General features: G+C 37.0%; 1 pseudogene; it reads left to right on the top strand.

The window, feature by feature from the left end:
- The first annotated feature begins 1328 nt into the window (after window positions 1-1328).
- LOC138156069 (receptor expression-enhancing protein 6-like) overlaps window positions 1329-19211 on the top strand; it is a 150933-nt pseudogene continuing 133050 nt past the window's right edge.

Genomic DNA, 19211 nt, shown 5'->3' with positions numbered 1-19211 from the left:
CTCTTGCTTCTTGTATCTGAATGTCAAATTATCTATTCAACTCTGTTTTTTTTTTCATCAAGAAGGCTAAAAATTCTCTATCCCAATGAATGAGCATATTTTCCCCTGAAACATGATACTCAGTTTTGCTGGGTAGGTGATTTCTGGTTTTAATACCAACTCCTTTGACCTCTGGAATATCACATTCCAAGCCCTTCTATCCCTCAGTGTAGAAGCTGCCAATCCTGTGTTTTCCTGATTGTATTTCCACAAGATTTAATTTAATTCTTCCTGGCTGCTTGTAATATTCTCTCCTTGATCTGGGAGTTTTGGAACCTAGCTATAATATTCCTAGTAGATTTATTTTTGAGATCTTTTTCAGGAGGTGATCTGTGGATTCTTTCAAGCTCTATTTTGCCCTCTGGTTCTAAAATATAAGGGCAGTTTTCCTTGAGAATTTCTTGGAGGATGATTTCTAGGTTCTTTCTTTGATCTTGTCTTTCAGGTATTCCAATAATTTTTAAATTGTCTCTCCTGGATATCATTTCCAGGTCAGTGGTTTTTTCCATGAGATATTTCACATTGTATTCTATTCTTTCATTTGTTTTGGATCTGTTAAACAGCATCTTGATTTCTCATAAAGTCACTAGCTTCCCTTTGCTCCAATCTAATTCTGAATGAATGATTCTCCTCAGGAAATTTTTGAGATTCTTTTTCCATCTGGAAAATGCAGCTTTCTAAGGCATTCTTCTCCTCGTTGCCTGTTTGAGCCTCTTTTGCCATTTGAGTTAGTCTATTTTTTAAGGTGTTATTTTGCTCAGTCAGGTTGTTGACTCTCATTTGGTAATTTTCTTCCATCATTCTCGTTTCTCTTCCCAGTTTTTCCTACACTTTTCTTATCTGCTTCTTAAGGTCCTCTATGGCCTGTAACCAGCTCACCTTTTCCTTTGAACATTTTGGTACAGGCACTTCACTGTCTTCTTCCTGGTCCATGCTTTGTTCCTTTTTGTCCCCAAAATAGGAGTCTAACATTTGATTCTTCTGTTAGCTCTATTTCCATTGCCAGGTCATTTTGCCACTCAATTACTTGATTTTTGGGCTTTTTGCAAAAGTAGGATTCTGCTACCATACAGAGGACCTTCATAGCAAATGCTGGGGTTTTATCAGCTATGGGAGGTATCAGTTGGATGCCCTTGCTTAAGCTTCCACATGCTCTAGCAAGCTGCACACACACCCCAGAACCTCTACCCTAGACCGCAATCCAGATCCGAGTTGTTTAAAGCAAGAGCTTTAACTCCTTAGATTGGCCACTTGGTCCTCTTACACTCTGCAGGCCAGGAGCTGTCACCATGGGGGAGGCTGTACAGCTGAAGCAGTGGCTTATCACCCTGGGGGCAAATCTGATGCAGTCCGAACTACGGGGTTCCAAAGTCTGCACTGTATTGACCTCTCACTTTGTCCTTTTCATCAATGTCTTGATAATTCTGGAGATGGCCACAGCTGCTGGTCATCTGGAATCCCTCAAGCAGCAGGTGATCAGGCCTGCCCTGCAGCTAAAACCTCTGGCTCACCCACATCTGCGCTCAACTCCCAGAGAATTGCGCTGGCTGATTCCTGCCAGCCTGCAGGCCTGCCCTCAGTGGGAGGTTAGCTTCTCTGTGTCATTTTGTGTGTTCTGTAGCTCCAAGGTATGTTCAGAGTCCCCTTTTACATGAATTGGGGAAGGTGGAAGCTGGAGCCACGTGGAGGTCCTACTTCTACATACTTATCTTGGCTCCATCCCCCTATCTGAGATAATTTACCACATTCTGTTTCACCCAATCTCCTCTCATTATATTCCTCTTTCACCTCTCAATTGCATCTTTTAATTATTATCCATTCTTATTCAATTATTCCTGTGCCCTCTGGCTATGTATACCTGTACACATATATACACACACTCTCATAGGTATTCATATGCCCATAGGCCCTCCTATATAGACATATATATGTATGTATACATAAATACACACACACATATATTCCCTTCAACTATTCCAAAGTCCACTTACCTCTCACTTTGTCTTTGGCATTTATGGATTGATAATTCTCACAACTGCCACAGCTGCTGGTGATCCACTCTCCCTAAGTCCCTCCAGCCTGGCCGGGTTTTGGTTGCCCTAAGGCTAAAACCTAGGGCTCACTATAGGGGCTGGGATCTGCTCCCAGAGAGCTGCTCTTTCCCTTTCCTGCCAGCCTGCTGGGCTGTCTTCAGTGGGAGGTTAGTTTCTCTCTGTCACTATGTGGATTCTGTCACCCTAAAGTTTGTTTAGAGTCATTGTTTACATGTACTGGAGGAGGTGGAAGCGGGAGCCACATGGAAGTCCTATTTCTACTCTGCCATCTTGGATCTGCCCAATATCTTCCAAAATTCTTGAGGTGCTAGACCATGAGGGTTTAAGGCAGTTTTTGTGGGAGGTGGATGAAAAGGTATACATCTTGTGAATGACTTTACTTTGTCCCTGGTTTCATCCCTAATAATTTTCTATTGCTTCCTTGGTATGTTAGCAGATAGATAGAATTTTTCATGAGAATATTAGGCCTCAGTCAAAGATAGAATAAACAGAGTAGGTTTGGTTAGTGAATCTGTTCTTCTGTTCCCTTCAACTACAGGTCTGGGGAGGTCCGTATGACAGGGTATGTGGGTACAATAAAGAAGTGTTTTTCTAGCCCTTATGAGCTGTTGAAGCATAGTAAAAAGATGTGAAATAGGATAATTGGACTTGACTTTTATCCTTGCTGTTTCTATGTTATTCACCATGCCTACCACATATGTGCTAAAAGAGAAGATGTTACTAGGTCCCTCATGACTTTGTAATGCTAATATAATTGCAAATATGTTATTCTGTTGGGTGGAGGAAAATGGTGTGTTAGAAACATGCCCTTAGAAACAAGCGGAATATAATAGGGGACAATTCGTTTAGAAGATGAATTAGTGAAAGCAACCTTTGCTTCAGTAATTGGGATTGATTTTACTACAGTGTTGATAAGCCACCTCTATGTACTAACAATTCGTAGTTTGGCATATGCATATATATATACTTGAAATAGATTCAGAAAAACTTGCTATGTTTGATCTTGTGCTATAAAAAATTTCTATCTGGTCCTTGTTATATGGTTTATGTAATTGGGAGGATTAATGTGGATTTATTTCATATTCTGCAACTTTGCCAAATTTATTTATTGTCTCAAGTAGTTTTTTACTTGATTCTCTAGGATTCTCTAAGTATATCTCCATATCATCTGCAAAGAGTGATAGCTTGGTCTCTTCTTTGCCTAATTTGATTACTTTGATTTCTTTTTCTTCTCTAATTGCTACTGCTAACATTTCTAGTAACAGATTGAACAAGAGAGGTGATAATGAACACCCTTGTTTCACCCCTGAACTTATGGGAATTGCGTCTAGCTTCTCCCCTTTACATATAATACTTGCTGATGGCTTTAAATAGATGCTACCTATTATTTTAAGGAAGGCTCCATTTATTCCTATACTTTCTAAAGTTTTTAATAGGAATGGACTTTGTATTTTGTCAAAAGCATTTTCTGCATCTATTGAGATGATCATGTGCTTTCTGATAGTTTTATTGTTCATGTGATCACTTATATTGATGATTTTCCTAATATTAAATCATCCTTGCATTCATGGAATGAATTCTACCTGACCAAAGTGTATTATTCTTGAGATAAGATGCTGTAGTCTTTTTGGTAGCATTTTATTTCGAATTATAGCATCTATATTCATGAGGGAGATTGGTCTATAATTTTCTTTCTCTGTTTTATCTCTTCCTGATTTAGGTATCAGTACAATATTTGTGTCATAAAAAGAATTTGGTAGGACTCTTCTTCACTAATTTTCCCAAATATTTTGTAGAGTATTTGGAATCAATTGTTCTTTAAATGTTTGATAAAATTCACTAGTAAATCCTTCTGGCCCTGGATATTGTTTCCTCGGTAGTTGACTCAGGGCTTGTTCAATTTCTTTTTCTGAGATGGGGTTATTTAAGTAATTTGCTTCCTCTTCAGTTAATTGGGGCAACTTGTATTTTTGTAAATATTCATCCATTTCACTAAGATTGACAAATTTATGTGCATACAATTGGGAAAAAATAATTTCTAATTATTGTTTAAATTTCTTCTTCATTGGAGGTAAATTCACCCTATTCATGTTTGATACTCATAATTGGGTTTTCTTTTTCTTATTTTTTTTTATCATATTGACTAAGGCTCTATCAATTTTGTTGTTTTTTTCATAAAACCAGGCTTAGTTTTATTTATTAATTCAATAGTTTTCTTAGTTTAAATTTTATTAATCTCTCATTTGGTTTTCAATATTTCTAATTTAGTATTTAATTGGAGATTTTGAATTTGTTCTTTTTCTAGTTTTTTCAATTGCCCATTTCATTGCCCTCTCTTTTCTCTAATTTAATCATGTGTGCATTCATGGATATAAAACATCCCCTAAGAACTGCATTTAATGTATTCCACAAATTTTGGTATGTTGTCTCATTATTATCATTCTCTTGAATTAAATTACTGATTATTTCTGTAATTTCTTGTTTGACCCACTCATTCTTTAGGATTAAATTGTTTAATTTCCAATTTGTTTTTATTCTGTCTTTCCAAGGCCTTTTATTGCATATAATACACCTGTTTGCTCTTATCAAATAGAAGGGTGTGTGTGTGATTTCCTTGTTTGCCTTTCCAATTCACTTCTATATCTCATAATTGGAGGTTGAATTTTCCTTTGAGTTCTGGCTTTTTTATCAAGGAGGTCTAGAAATCTGTTATATCATTGAATGGCCATCTCTTTTCCTGGAAGAATATGCTGAGGCTCGCTGGGTATGTGATCCTTGGTTGTAACCTGATCTCTTTCGCCTTCCAGAAAATTGTATTCCACTGCCTCAAATCTTTCAGTGTAGAGACTGCCAAATCTTGTGTGATCCTCACTGTGGACCCTCGATATTTGAATTGTTGCTTTCTGGCTCCTCGAAGTATTTTCTCTTTTATCTGGTAGTTCTGGAGTTTGGCCACAACATTTCGAGGACTTTTCAGTTTGGGATCTCTTTCAGCAGGTGGATTCTCTCAATTTCTGTTTTACCCCCAGTTTCTAATATCTCAGGGCAGTTTTCCTTAATGAGCTCTTGGAGAATGTTGTCCAGGCTCATTTTTTCATCATGATTTTCTGGTAAGCCTGTGATTCTCCTATTATCTCTCCTGGATCTGTTTTCCAGGTCAGTTATTTTTTCTTTCAGGTATTTTACCTGTTTTTCTAATTTTTCATTCTAATTATTTTGTTTGACTAATTCTCAGTTCCTCATAGAGTTATTTGTTTCAATTTGGTTGATTCTAGTTTTCAGCAAATCATTTCTCTTTGTTAATTTTTGGAGCTGCTTTTCCATATCATACACTTTTCTTTTAAGGGAGATTTTTTTCTTCATCACAATGTTTTCTAATTCTGCAATTTTGGTTTTGAGAGAATTATTCATTTTGTCATCTATCTCTCTCATTCGGTTTTCAAAGTTCCTTTTGATCTCATCGAGGAGGGCTTTCTATGCTTGGGACCCATTCCCTGTTGATGTTTCAGCTGTGGGTGTGGAGTCCACATTATCTCCCTCTGAGTTGGTTCCTTGCTCTGAGGATAGTAGGACTCCAGAGTCTTTGTCTTTGTAGTCTGCTTTCTACCCATTTTGAGGCAGGGCCATAGCCACTCCCTTCCTCTAGGGATCCCAAGCTTTTGCTGTAGAGGGTTTTGCCCTGGGGCAAGAGTTACTATGTTTTCAGGGTCAGGGGGGTGGGGTTTGGAGCAGGTGAGGTTCACTCTCTCATCCTGGCCTTTGGAGGTCTTGATAGGGGCTTTTTTTGTTTGTTTGTTTTCTATTTCTGGGCTATGAAGTGTTAGCCCCAGGAGTATTTGCTGTCCAGGACAGGGGCCCCTGTATTTGGTTCTTACCTTGCTCTTTCCAGTCCCAGACCTTTGGTGATAGGCCTGGTAGTGGCCCTTGTGGTTGGTGGCACAACTTGCCCTCTGAGTTGATCAGGGCCCTTCCAGGCCTGCCTCTGCGGACCTCCCCTTCTAGGCCTGCCTCAGCCCATAAGATTGACTTTTGAGAACGGGCACATGGCACATCATCCATACAATGAACAATATATGCTTTAGGGTATTTTTTAATTGGTTCTAATGCTCCTGCCACATATTGCTGGCACATGGTAGTACTATATTTCATGCCCTGGGAAGGATTTTAAATTGATACCATTCATGTGGTTCTTTTAAATTTACTGAAGGAAGGGGAAAAAAAGCATAGTATTGACAATCCTCTCTTATGAGTGGTATACTACAAAAACAATCTTTCAAATGTATTACCCAAAGTGGCCACTCTGTTGGGATGTCTGTGGATGTGGGAAGACCCAGTTGTAGTGCTCTCATAGTCTCCATAAGGCTATTAACTTTCCTAAAATTAGTCAAAACTCACCATATTACTCATTTTTTTCTTTATATTGAATATAGCAGAATTCTGAGAGCTGGTAGATGATTGTATATGTCCTAACTGTAATTGTTCCTGTAATATATCTCAAAGGGCCTCAATTTTTTCTTGAGTAAGGGCCACTGGTCCACACATATAGGTGGGCCCTCCTTCTATGTGAACCTTGTCATTTGCATCCTTTTATGTATCTCAGTGATCCCTAGCAAAGATTATCCTTGGTATATATGCTAACTTCCATGTGTTTTCACAAATATGTTCCTTAAAGCCTATAAGTGATATTTGACAGTGCATATGGTTTAAACGTACCTTGCCTGACCTCTACCAACCATTCATGCCATGCCGTGCTATGTGCTGGAGCAGTCACATGTCCTATACCCTTCTAAGAGCACATTCCCTTTATCCAGTGGCCAGGCATGAGGCCAATGATTTAAGCTGATAACAGATTTATCTGCTCTAATGTCAATCATCCTCTCAAACTCTCTTCCTTGAATTTCTATTTTTATTATTGCTCTACCGTCTATAATTTTTTCTGGACCATAATAAGCATGTTCTCCAAATCCTTCTGTTCTCCTTGCTTTTTGCTTTGATTTTCCTGTACTCCTATAATCCAAAATCACTAATTGTGCAATCCTTTCCTCTCTTTCAATTAAGAGAGAATGACAAGGATACACATGAACCATTACCTCTATTTCTCCAGTATAGTCAGAATATACAACATGGAGAATAACAATCAACTCTCTGAGAGCCTGTGAGCCTCACTAACATAAGACCCAGTGTCTCTGTAGGCAACATGCCAAAGATGCCCATGGGGACGCAGGTAACAGGAGATTTCCAAGTTAAATGAATCCCCTTTCAAGCCCTTAGATCTAACCAGCACTTCCTAGGGTTAAATGGATAAGTACTGTGGACTTTGTGGTTCTGGTCAAGGTGGAATCAGCGACAGCACTGCTCCAATTATTTGATGGGGCTGGAGCTGGCCCTGATATGGGTTTAAAGGATGTTCATTAATATCAGTGGTGGATCTACACTGTGAAGTCCAATGGTAGCCTCTATGAAACTTTGGGCGAGGAGTGGAAGGGGTATGTTTAGAGACCTGGTGAGAAATTTTGCACTCCTTTTTATGTGTCCAGTTTTACTACAGTTGAAACATTTTAAAGCCTTATTATCATTAGATTTTCCAGAAAAAAAGCTGTGGCTATAACCTGCTCTTGAAAGTGTGTAGTCCCCACATTTTGGAACCTCTGAATGATTTCAATGACTGGTATGTTAGGTCTTCCTCCCACAAAGACTGTTTGGCAATCTTTGTTTGCATTTTCTTGAGCTAGCTTTTGTAAAATTATTTCTGCTGCAGCATGGTCAGAAATGCTCCTAGAAATAGTTTGTGTGAGTCTTGATACAAAATCCTGAAATGCTACTTGTGGGCTTCGATGCATTTTTGTGAAAGAAGCAGTCTTATTTTTTTCCTGGTACTTTTAACCATGTTGCCTTTGCTGCCTGCATAGTTTGTTTTTTTTTTTCATATGAAATTAATTCATATGTCAATTGATCTTGGAGGGTAGTATATCTTCCACTCCCAGTTAACTGGTCAAAGCTAGCTGGAATTTTCTTTGTTTGTTTTTTATTGTTTCAATACCCTGTTCATTAAATTCTGCTTTCCAAACAAAATAATCTCCTGAATCTAAACATGTTTTTGCTAAACTATACCAGTCATGAGGAGCTATGGCTGTTGAGGATATGGAGTCTAACAATATCTGAACATATGGGCTGTTTGCCCCCACATTCTACTGAAACACGTTTTTATTCTTTTAATAATTTTAAGTCAAATTGCTTATGTTGTTTTACACTTTGACCTGGTAAATTGGGATTATCTTATATATAGGAAAAGTACAGTATGCAGGGATAGAGAGTCTTATCTCCAAAGGAATCTCTTCACCCTTCTCCTTATCTTTGCTTAAAGTCTCTTCTAACAGTCCACATGTGCAACTGTTTGTATAAGATCTAGGTGAACTTTCATAAGAAGGTAGAGGAGCTGTGGGTGTAATAGGTTCCTGGAATAGGGTTTCATCTTCTCCTTCTATTATTCTTAATTTTTCACGTACTATCCCTGCTATCTCTTCTTCTTCCTCTATAAATATATACCTTTAATATTTTTTTCTAGCTAGTGGAACCTTTTCTACAGGAGGTAAACAGATTTTCAATATATTCCATACTGAGAATGCTGCTATAGGAAATGCCCCTGGTCCTATTTCTTTATAATATTCACTCATCTGTCTATCTACTGCTTCCCACTTCTGGAGTTCTATATTTCCTTCTTGGGGAAAACACGGACAACAGGTTTGAACACTTTCCAAGAATTCTTGTAGTTAACTGTTTGTGATTAATAACCCTCTTTCTTTGACTAATTTTTTCAGTACTCTCAAATAATAATAGTGATCTCTATTTCCACTTAACATTTGTCCCATAGTTTCACTCTTGGCTCGCAAATTACAAATGTGAAAGTATGAATGCAAGATTAAGTTTCTCTATAAATTCTTTTTCTATAGTTCCTTTTCTCCAACTAAGCCTGGTGATGACCCAAACCCTAATGCTGTTTTAGTGAACATTGATCAGTGTTTCATCTCCCTTACCTTTTCCACAATGCTGGTGTCACTGAGGTTTTGGTTCTCCAGAGTGCAAGGGAAGCTACCATCCTCTTACCTTTTTTCAGGTCCCTGTTCAGGGTGCCATGTGCAGCCTGCTACATGTGGGCCACCTCAAGGGAAGTCATGAATAATAAACATGGATCAGGCAAAATTTCCAACATGTTGCAAGCAAATTCATTTATTCATTTGACAATCAGGAATTATATATTTGTGTAATTCTTTAGGATCAGGAGACATCACAACCTTCCTGACCCTCTACCTAATTGCAAAGCAACAAAAGGTTTGTTGAAAAACTAGTCTCCCCTAAGCAAACTTCTCTTGTTGGGCTCCAAGAGAGGCCCATTAAGTACAGGGAAGATCTTAAAATTCCCTTACCATTACACCCCCTCCTAGAAAAAAGAACTTGTACAAGCTATGAATGAACTCCCTGGGGAAAAAATGACCAAGGCCAGATGGGTCCACAAGTCAATTCTACCAAACATTTCAGGAAAAATTAGTTTCAATACAATATAAATTATTTGGAAAATAGGTGAAGGAGTCCTACCAAACTCCTTTTGTATTACACAAATGCGGTGCTCATACATAAACCAGGAAGAGTTAAAATAGAGAAAGAAAATTAGAGACCTAGCAAATATCAATACAAAAAAATGGAATGAAATATAAGCAAGGTAATTACAGCCATATATCACAAGGATTATACATTATGTCCACTTGGGAATTGTTAAAGGGATACATGGTTGTAAAGTAATATCAAGCAAAGGCAACTTCCCAGGTTCAAAATACCAGCATAGGTGCTCTCTATTTTATTCAGTAACAAACCCAGAACAGAGAAGATCAAAACATGACATCATTTAAAATACAGCATTTACTAAATGTGATTAAATAATCTCCAAGTACTACCCCACCCCAGGATCTTCCAATCATTCAATCAATTACAAAGTCCCTGTTCTAAATACTACTCCATCCCTAGGCTATACCTTAATTAAGTCCACCACAAAACCCCTCTTCTCAAATGGAGATTAGTTTCCAAACTTAGGTAAAGTACCTTCATTTGTCAATCACAGAGCACAATAAGGTCAAAAGTTCCCCACCCCCAGGATCACAATTGAATCTACCCCAGAGTTACATCAAGTTTAAACACAGCACTTAATACCCAAATGGAGGTCTTTTCTTCATCTTGACACGAGGCAAATTCTCAGCAATCTTAGTTCCTGGGGAGACAAGGCTTAGCAAGGCCATAAGATACATTGCCAGTCCCTTCATGAATTTATCCTCTGTCTGTAGAACAGTCCTAGAACCCCTGAACACATTAGCAAAGCCCTCTCCCAGGATTTCTGTAAACATCCAACAAGAAAATCCTTCTTCAGGGCTTCCGAACCAACAGAAAGGTTCCCAGACCCCTGCAACAACAGTACTGTCCCTCACCAGTGGACAGCATTCACTCTCTGTCTGCAGGACAGTCTCAGGGCTTCTTAACCAAATGCCAGGTTCCAGGACTTCTTCAACAAAAGGACTGTCTTTCACCAGTGGACAAATCTGGCAAAACAACATCAAAACAGACAGACAAAGTACCAGCAAAACAGCCATGTCTCCTCAGTCCTTGGCAGCGCAGGGGGCAGGTCTCAAAAGTCCAGGGCAATTCAAAGCGGCCACCAGCAATTCTCTTAGTCTCTCTCTCTCCACGAGGTGCTGCTTCCAAAAAAAAAAATCTTCCGCCTCTCTCTAGTGTCTCTCCAAATCTACCTCACCAGCTCCTCCCAGTTCAGGACTTTCTTTTCACATCAACAAGCCCATCCCACAGGTGGGATTAACAAACTCTGGGTTTTAACATAATCAATTTGAAAACCAAGCCAATACAGGGGAATCTTTAATTGCCATTACTATCACAATGGTTTGTTAAATATTAAGAAAACAATCAATATAATTCACCATGTCAATAACAAAACCAAGAGAAATCATATGATTATTTCAAAACATGCTCTAAAAGCTTTTGATAAAATACAGCTCCCATTCCTATCAAAAACATTAGACAGCACAGTAATGAAGAGAACACTCACTAAAATGATAAGCAGTATCTATCCAAAACCATCACAAAATATCACCTGTAATCGGGATAAACTATAAGTCACAACAGTAAGATCTGGGGGTGAAGCAAGTATGCCCATTATCACCACTATTATTCAACTTAATAGCAGAAATCTTAGGTATAACAATAAGAGAAGAAAATGTAATTGAAGGAATTGGATTAGGCACTGAGGAAATGAAACTATCACTCATTGCAGATCATATAATGGTATACTTAGAGAATTCTAGAGAATCAATTAAAAAATTACTTGAAATAATGAGCAGAATTGGCAAAGATTCAGGACATTGGATAAACTCATATACATCATCAGAATTTCTTTATATGAACAATAAATTCCAGCAGCAAGAGAATTTCCTACAACAGACCAAGAAGAGAAAATATAAGAATTATCAGACTATGTGAAAGCTACAATCAAAAAGACTTGATACAATAATACAAGAAATAATTAAAGAAAATTGTCCTGAAGTGTTAGAAAAGGAAGGGAAATTAGGAGTACTGATCAACTCCTAAAAGAGACACTATGAGGAAAACTTGTAGGAGTATCATAGATTTGAAACCCTCAGGTCAAGGAGAAAATATTGTGAGCAACCACCACCACCACCACCACAATCAACAATTAATTCAATATGGTAGAGCCACAATTAGAATCATAGAAGACCGTGCATCAGTTACACTAAAAATCACAGGTTTTAGAACACTATATATCAAAAAGAAAATGGACTGAGGTTCTGTTCAAATTATCATACCAAGCAAATTTAAGCACAATCCTGAATGGAAAAAAATGGATATTCAATGAATTGCCAGATGTTCAGGATTTTGTTGCAAAAGACCTGAAATCAATAGAAAATTAGACCTACAAGACCCCCCCCTCAAAATAGGATAAACACCAAAGATTAAAGATCATTTACTTTTTTTATATGAAGAAATGTAAATCATATTCTAAAATTGCTATGAGTAATTGGGTAGTTCAAAAGAAAGATTGGGGTAAGGTGAGTATGATGCAATACTAAAAGTTAAGGCATCCAGGAAAAGGTAAAACGAGCAATTGTCTTATACAAACAGCATGCAAGAGGAAGGACTCACAGAGAGTAATTAGATGGGGAAGGAGGGATGGTAGTTCTGGAAGCCTATTCTCATTGAGAATGCTTTAAAGAGGGAACAATACATATATGTCCAGAAGGTCAAAATTCTAAATTCAGAAAGAAATAATAAACTAAGGGGATAGGAGAGGGAGAGGATGAGGGAGGGACCTGTGGTAGGGGGTAGGTTAAGGAAGGCAAGGTAGCAGGTAAAAAAAAATTAGAGGAGTCAAGAGGGATAAGAAATGGGAGATACACACTAATATCAAATAAAGATTAGGAGTAGAATTTATTAGAAAAAAAGCAAGGGTAGTAATCATGATCTCAGATAATGTTAAGCTAAAATAGATTTAATAAAAAGAGAAAAATAGGGAAACTATATGTCAGCCATATTAATCGATGTTATTTTAGACTATTTAAAATAATTAGACGGTAAATGGTTGGAATATTGCTGATGTATTGGAAACAATGAGTGGACTTAGACAAATATGGAAATACTTGGACCTATGAAGGAAAACATTATCCACCCTCAGAAGCAGAAGACAAGCAATTATAGTACAGTCTTATGTAGATGTATATGAATATACGTGTCTATATATAAGCATGATTATAGGTATCTAAACATATGCATGTGCATGTAAATAAATATATACACATATACATTTGTCCATGTGCATACATGTATTATGAACATGCATGTGTGTCTATAATATTTATATATTAGTATATATGTGCGTATACCTATAGGGAGAGGAAGAATTCATGAACAAACAAGAAATAGAGAACTTTAGAAAGTGTAAAATTGATAATTTTGATTATATTAAATTAAAAAAGTTTTTGTAAAAAATATCCAATGTGAACAAAATTAGAAGGAAACAGAAAGCTGGGAAACAATTTTTACAGCAACTGTCTCTGATAGAGGTCTTATTCCTCATATATATATAGAAATGAGTAAAATTTATATGAATACAAGACATTCCCCCAATGGATAGTGAAAGGATATGAATAGACAGTGTTCAGATGAAGAAATCAAAGATATCTATAGGGATATAAAGTTCTCTAAATATTTTTATTATAGAAATGCAAATTGAAATAACTTTGAATTATACCTTACAACTATCAGATTGGCTAATATGACAAAAAATGAAAGTGACAAATGTTGAATATGTGTGAAAATTGTCACACTGATGCCCCTTTTGGTGGAGTTGTGAGCAGATCCAATGATTCTGGAGAGCAACTTAGAACTATGTGCTAAGGGCAACCTATCTGTGCATACCCTTTGATCCAGCTATACCCCTATGAGGTCTGTATCTCAAAGGGATAATGAAAAAGGAAAGGAACCTATATGTGCAAAAATATTTATAACAGCTCTTTTTATAGTGGCAAAATATTGGAAATTGAGGGAATGCCCATTAATTGGGATATGACTGAACAAGTTATGTTATATGAATGTAATTAAATACTCTTGTACAATAAGAAATGATGAAGAGGCAGATTTCAGGGCAACATGACTGGATACAGAATTGATGTGCAATTTACATCATGATTGGTTGGAAGTTTGGTAACAGATGCTAGCAACAACACTTTATTGTTCTCTCATCAGACTAACAAGTTCTTATTGTTTGTATCCAGGTGCTAGATAGCAGCTTAGACCTTTTGATAGCAAACTAAATATTCTTGAAGGATAATATGGTGGAGTAAAAATACCAGGCCTGACTTCCTCATATCTATACTCATTCCCAAGGTCAGTTAAATTCCTTGAGATAAGAAAGGTGAATTTTTAAACTTAATCTACCTCAGGTCATATGACCTATGAACTGAATTCAGAGATAAAGAACTATAACTTAAGCAGCTATGGAACAAAAACAGTTAAAGAAAAATCTCAATTAACTATAAAAACATCAATGAGAAATGATACAGGATCAAACTTAATTTTCTCAATGACTATGATGCAATATATTATCACTATCATTTCACAGGTGACAAAATTTAGAATCAGGGGATAAGTGTTTTGCTCCAAGCTATCCCTGCAAAAGATGAAGAAGGAAGAAAATAAGCATGTATTTAAAACTTAGTATGCTGGGCACTATACTATGTGGTTTACACATAATTTCTCACTTTTTTTCTCACAATAATCCTGTGAAGTAGGTGCTATTTCTATTCACATTTTACCATTGAAGAAAAATTGGTTTAGATTGCATTCAAAGTACATCCCTAAAACCATATAGTTAGTAAGTGTGAGATGAGATGTGAACTCCAGTTTTCCTAATGCCTAGCCCAGGACCCTACTCATGGTGCCGCCTTGAAGAATAATCCTTGCCCCCTCTTAGTATATTTTATGTACTAGCCTCCAAATAAAGATTTCTCTGATAGGACATGTAAAACCTTTCACAAGTAATGAGTGTTGAGGAAAGATTTATATTATAGAATAATGGTGACAGTTAAAGATGAGTTTAATTGCTGAAAATAAATGTCTCCCTTACTTTGTAATTTGATTGGAAGAAAAGGACTATCAAATCCAGGCTCCATTTATTGGTGAGTATTCCCTTCATCCTCTCATAGATTTAGAAACATTTTAAAGCCTCCATACACAGATTAAAAATAGTTCTATTTAAAAAGTCATATTTTGTTCTAGAAATGTTAATACACTGTCAAATCAAACTAATTGTTATTGGTCCTAATAGGTACTCTAATAGATGAGAAATATCTTGACTTGGAATGAAGTGGCTCTTAAAAAAGATGTACAATTTATTTTTACCTTTGATGTTATCAAGAAAAAATTAAAGTAATTGCTTCTACCATGCATTTTGTAGACAAATATCTACTGCTTAGAGAATTGAGACAAAAACACATTGACTCCAATGAGAAATTTCATTTGCAAAGTGAGATTTAATCCACGTTGCTGAGTTCCCATTATAAGCAATGATCAGTAAGACTGAATTCTGGTGTAGTACTTTTCATCTTCAAAGAACTCTGTCAACACTAACTAGGAAGTCATTAGGTTTAGATTTTGTAGTATAGACATATTTAGCTAGGAAATAAAAGAGAATAGATTGGGAATAATTGAGGCAGATTCCACTGATGCATAAATTAATGGATGGCACCTTAATTCCTTCAGATCATAAAGCTTTATTTAGAGTTTAAATACTGAATACATTATATTTTAATGGAATAAATAAGTTCTCATGTCTCTCTACCCCTGCTAACAATGAAGAAGAAAGAATCCTTCCACTAGGCCAAAGGTATTCTTCCAGCAATATGATGGAAGAAATTAGGTACTAAGTGACTTTGACTTAGTGTCATGAAAATGTAGAGAAAAGCAGAATTATCAGTAATATGAGTAGTTATTCAGCAGTATGTAAAGGAAAATCAAAATTCTGTGCCTTGTCATTTTCCTCTGGTAAGATCTTCTTAAATCACTTTTATTTTCTTGTCATATCTTTTGACACAATCATAGTAATTTTCCATTCAAGCTCTTTTGAATATTCAAAGGAAGGTTCTAAAATTAGCATGTGGATATCTGGGCTTGTCTTTATCCACACCTACCTTTTTTTTCTTTCATGTTAAGTGTATATGTCTTTAAGAAAATCACTGTTCAAGTTAAAGCTGAAAAGTGTTTTCAACTATTTCTTTCCAGTCTAGTGATTGGAAAGTTATATTGTGGACTAATGACATCCGGAATGGATAGAAAACTGGCCTTGGAAGTAAAAAAAAAAAAAAAAAAAAAAGACCTCAGCTCAAGTCTAACCTCTAATACATAAGGGCAATGTGACCCTGGGCAAGGCAGTTAGCTTCTTTGTGCAACTCTCTAAGGGCATAAGTTTCAGGGCAGGTTCCAGCATGTAATGGGAAAAGAAGGTTAGTTCCTGGGAGTTCCTTATGTTAACAAAAGTACACATCACAATAAAAAATGTTTTGTTTTTTTCTGAAAAATCATGAACTGTGCCCATTTTATTACATATCCCAAAGCACTAACATATACACATTTTTTTTAAAGCAATTGGGGTAAAGTAACTTGCCCAAGGTTACACGGCCAATTTTTTGTTTGTTTGTTTCTTTGTTTTTGTGTGTGTGGGTGTTAAGTATCTGAGGCCGGAACCAATCCCGGATCCTCCCAACTCTGGGGCTGGTGCTCTTTCTCACTGCACCACCTAGCTGCCCCACATATACACATTTTAATCATCATTAGTATTCTTTGACAACTATTGAAGATGTATTGTACTTTCTATTTAACAGATAAAGAAACTGAGAAGCAATGATTTTAAGTGATTGGCCCATATGTATATGAAAAGTTGAAAGGCAACTGGCTTACTATAGTAAATAGAAGGCTGAACTTGAGTTAAGAAAAATTGAGTCCAAGTCCTGTCTCTGACATATAATAACAGTGTGACCATAGACAAATTAGTTGACATCATTATCCCAGGTAAATCTAAAATACCTTAACCCTAAAATGTGAAGAGGGTTAGGGTTAAGGTTAGGGAAAGAACAATACATTCTCAATAGATGTCAAAGAATAGTTATGATGATTAAAAAATGTGTACAGTAAATCATTCAGTAGAGTATGGGTACTAAAAGGGATTATAATTTTTTATTTCACTGATATAGGGCTCTTCTGGCATAACCTTTCTACCAATACAACTTATTAATAAGAGTTTAGTTTTAATGATTTATATAATCATGTATTATTCATATACTTATTGGTTGTAATGACTTACATAGGTTGAATAACTTGTATAGGTTCAACTCTAATGATTGTGAGATTAAGAGATAGGCCCAAGGTCACACAAATAGTATGTGTTAGATGTGGGACTAGAAATCAGGGTTTTTTTGGCTCTGAGGCAAGCTCTCTACACAAAATGTCATGGATGGCTCTGGATTCATTCAGAATTAATTAAAATATAATTAACAAATCATTGATTTAGAAATGAATTAGAAGTACATATAGTTCTACATGAATCTGGACAGAACATACAGTAATTTTGGGAATGTGAAGTCATGTTAGCTCCTAAAAGGATCTTGTTTCCCCAAACAGCTCAGAAAAGCTTAAAAAATGCATAAAAAGGAACAATGATTAGGATATCTGGAGAGAAACTGTTATAAGCTCCTCTATGCAGTCTTTGACTGATCTAAAATCTAACAACTACATTCTCAAAGAGGTTCTAAGTGAAAGCCAGCCAGGGGAGGCAGAAGGGTGAATGCACAAAAAGCTAAAACTGAAAACAGGAAATAGCCAAACCAGAAGCCAGGGTAGGGGTCAAGGCAGTGCATATCTGAACAACATGAAGAAACAGATTCTGATAGCTGTCCAGTCTAGAATCTGACATTATAGAACTAAGGAAACAGAAGTAAACATTTAAAACAGTGTAGATATACCATGGAGAGAAACACTAGAATTAAAAACAGAAGTGAATAACTCCACAAATTCAAGTTGTTCCTCAGAATAAAGAATGTCCTGAGCCTAAGGACTACAACAGTACCTGGAAGAAATGGAATAAGAGATATACAGTGAAATATTAAGGAATGAAAGAATTGCAACAACTTATTGCTTTGAACAGATGGTAGGAGACTTTAACTGAATACTTAATGTTCTAAAAATCATAATGAGCCAAAGAGACAAAACCATGAGACAAGTATTAAAACAAAATCAAAAGTGGTGAGAAAATAATAATAGAAAATGTAGTTTACATATTATCAAAAATAAGTGACATGGGAGGCAGAGACAAGATGGCAAAGTAAAAGCAGGAACTTGCTTGAGTTAGTACCCAATTACTTCCCATACATATGAAAATGACTCTAAACAAATTTTAGAGCTACAGAACACACAAAATGACAGAGTGCAATACATGTCCATCTGAAATCAGCCTACCAAACCAAAAGGAAGGGTCTATCAAACTGGACTGAGAGCAGAGCACAAGCCCATGTGGGCAGCTCCAGTACAGACCTGAGGTACAGACCTGAATAGAAGCAGACCTCCGGGGACTGAATGACTAGCAGCTGTGTTGGCTTCCAGACTTCTCAACCCACAGATTCCAAAGAGAAAGTAAAAGGCCATTGGGGAAACACAGGTGGACTTGGGTGAGAGAAGAGCCCAGTCAGGCCCCTTCCCCCACATGAAGGTGGAGATGGCAGTGGCTGTGGAGGCAGCTGATTCCAAAGATACAGGTCCACAGTTAGTGAGTGGGGGAACCAAGCAGCTTACCACAGGGAAATTGCAGGAATATCTTTGCTGGTGCTGAGCCATGATTCTCTTGCTTTGCCCTGCTTGGGTCTGGGCCACAGTCTTGTGTGGCAATCCTGGGGTGAGGAGGATCACTGACTTGGCAGAGCTTATTGAGACTATGGAGAGATCATCCTACTCACAGTTCTGAAGCAGGTGCCTAGAAGAGCCTCTGACAACAGCTGCACAAAACCCCAGAAATTTGGGGTGCAGCACTCTCAACTCTTGAAGCCTAGTTCTACCAAGGCAAAGGGCTAAAAAGCCAAGTAATTGGCAGGCAAGATGAGCAAACAGAGGAGGAAATATCAGCCTGGATAAGCACTCTTTGGTGACAGAGAGGATCAAAACATAGAACAGATGTAGACAAAAAGGTTAAAACTCCTCCACCAAAAGCCTCCAAGGAAAATATGAATTGGTTGCAGGCCATGAAGGAACTCAAGAAGGATTATGAAAATTAAGTAGAGGAAAAATTGGGAAGAGAAATGAAAGTGAAGCAAGAAAATCATGAAAAATTCATCAACAGCTTGCTAAAAGAGACCTAAACAAATAGTGAAGAAAATAGACTAAAAAAAATAGACTAACTTTGGGGCGGCTAGGTGGCACAGTGAATAGAGCACTAGCCATGGAGTCAAGACAACCTGAGTTCAAATCCAGCCTTCATACAGTTAACACAAAAACTAGCCACAT

The sequence above is a fragment of the Petaurus breviceps genome, unplaced genomic scaffold (assembly GCF_028583685.1).
Source record: "Petaurus breviceps papuanus isolate PSGF00001 unplaced genomic scaffold, PetGlider_PUasm1.0 98, whole genome shotgun sequence".
Lineage (NCBI taxonomy): Eukaryota > Metazoa > Chordata > Mammalia > Diprotodontia > Petauridae > Petaurus > Petaurus breviceps.
Note: the sequence above shows the minus strand (reverse complement) of the source record. Positions and strands in the feature narration are given on the sequence as shown.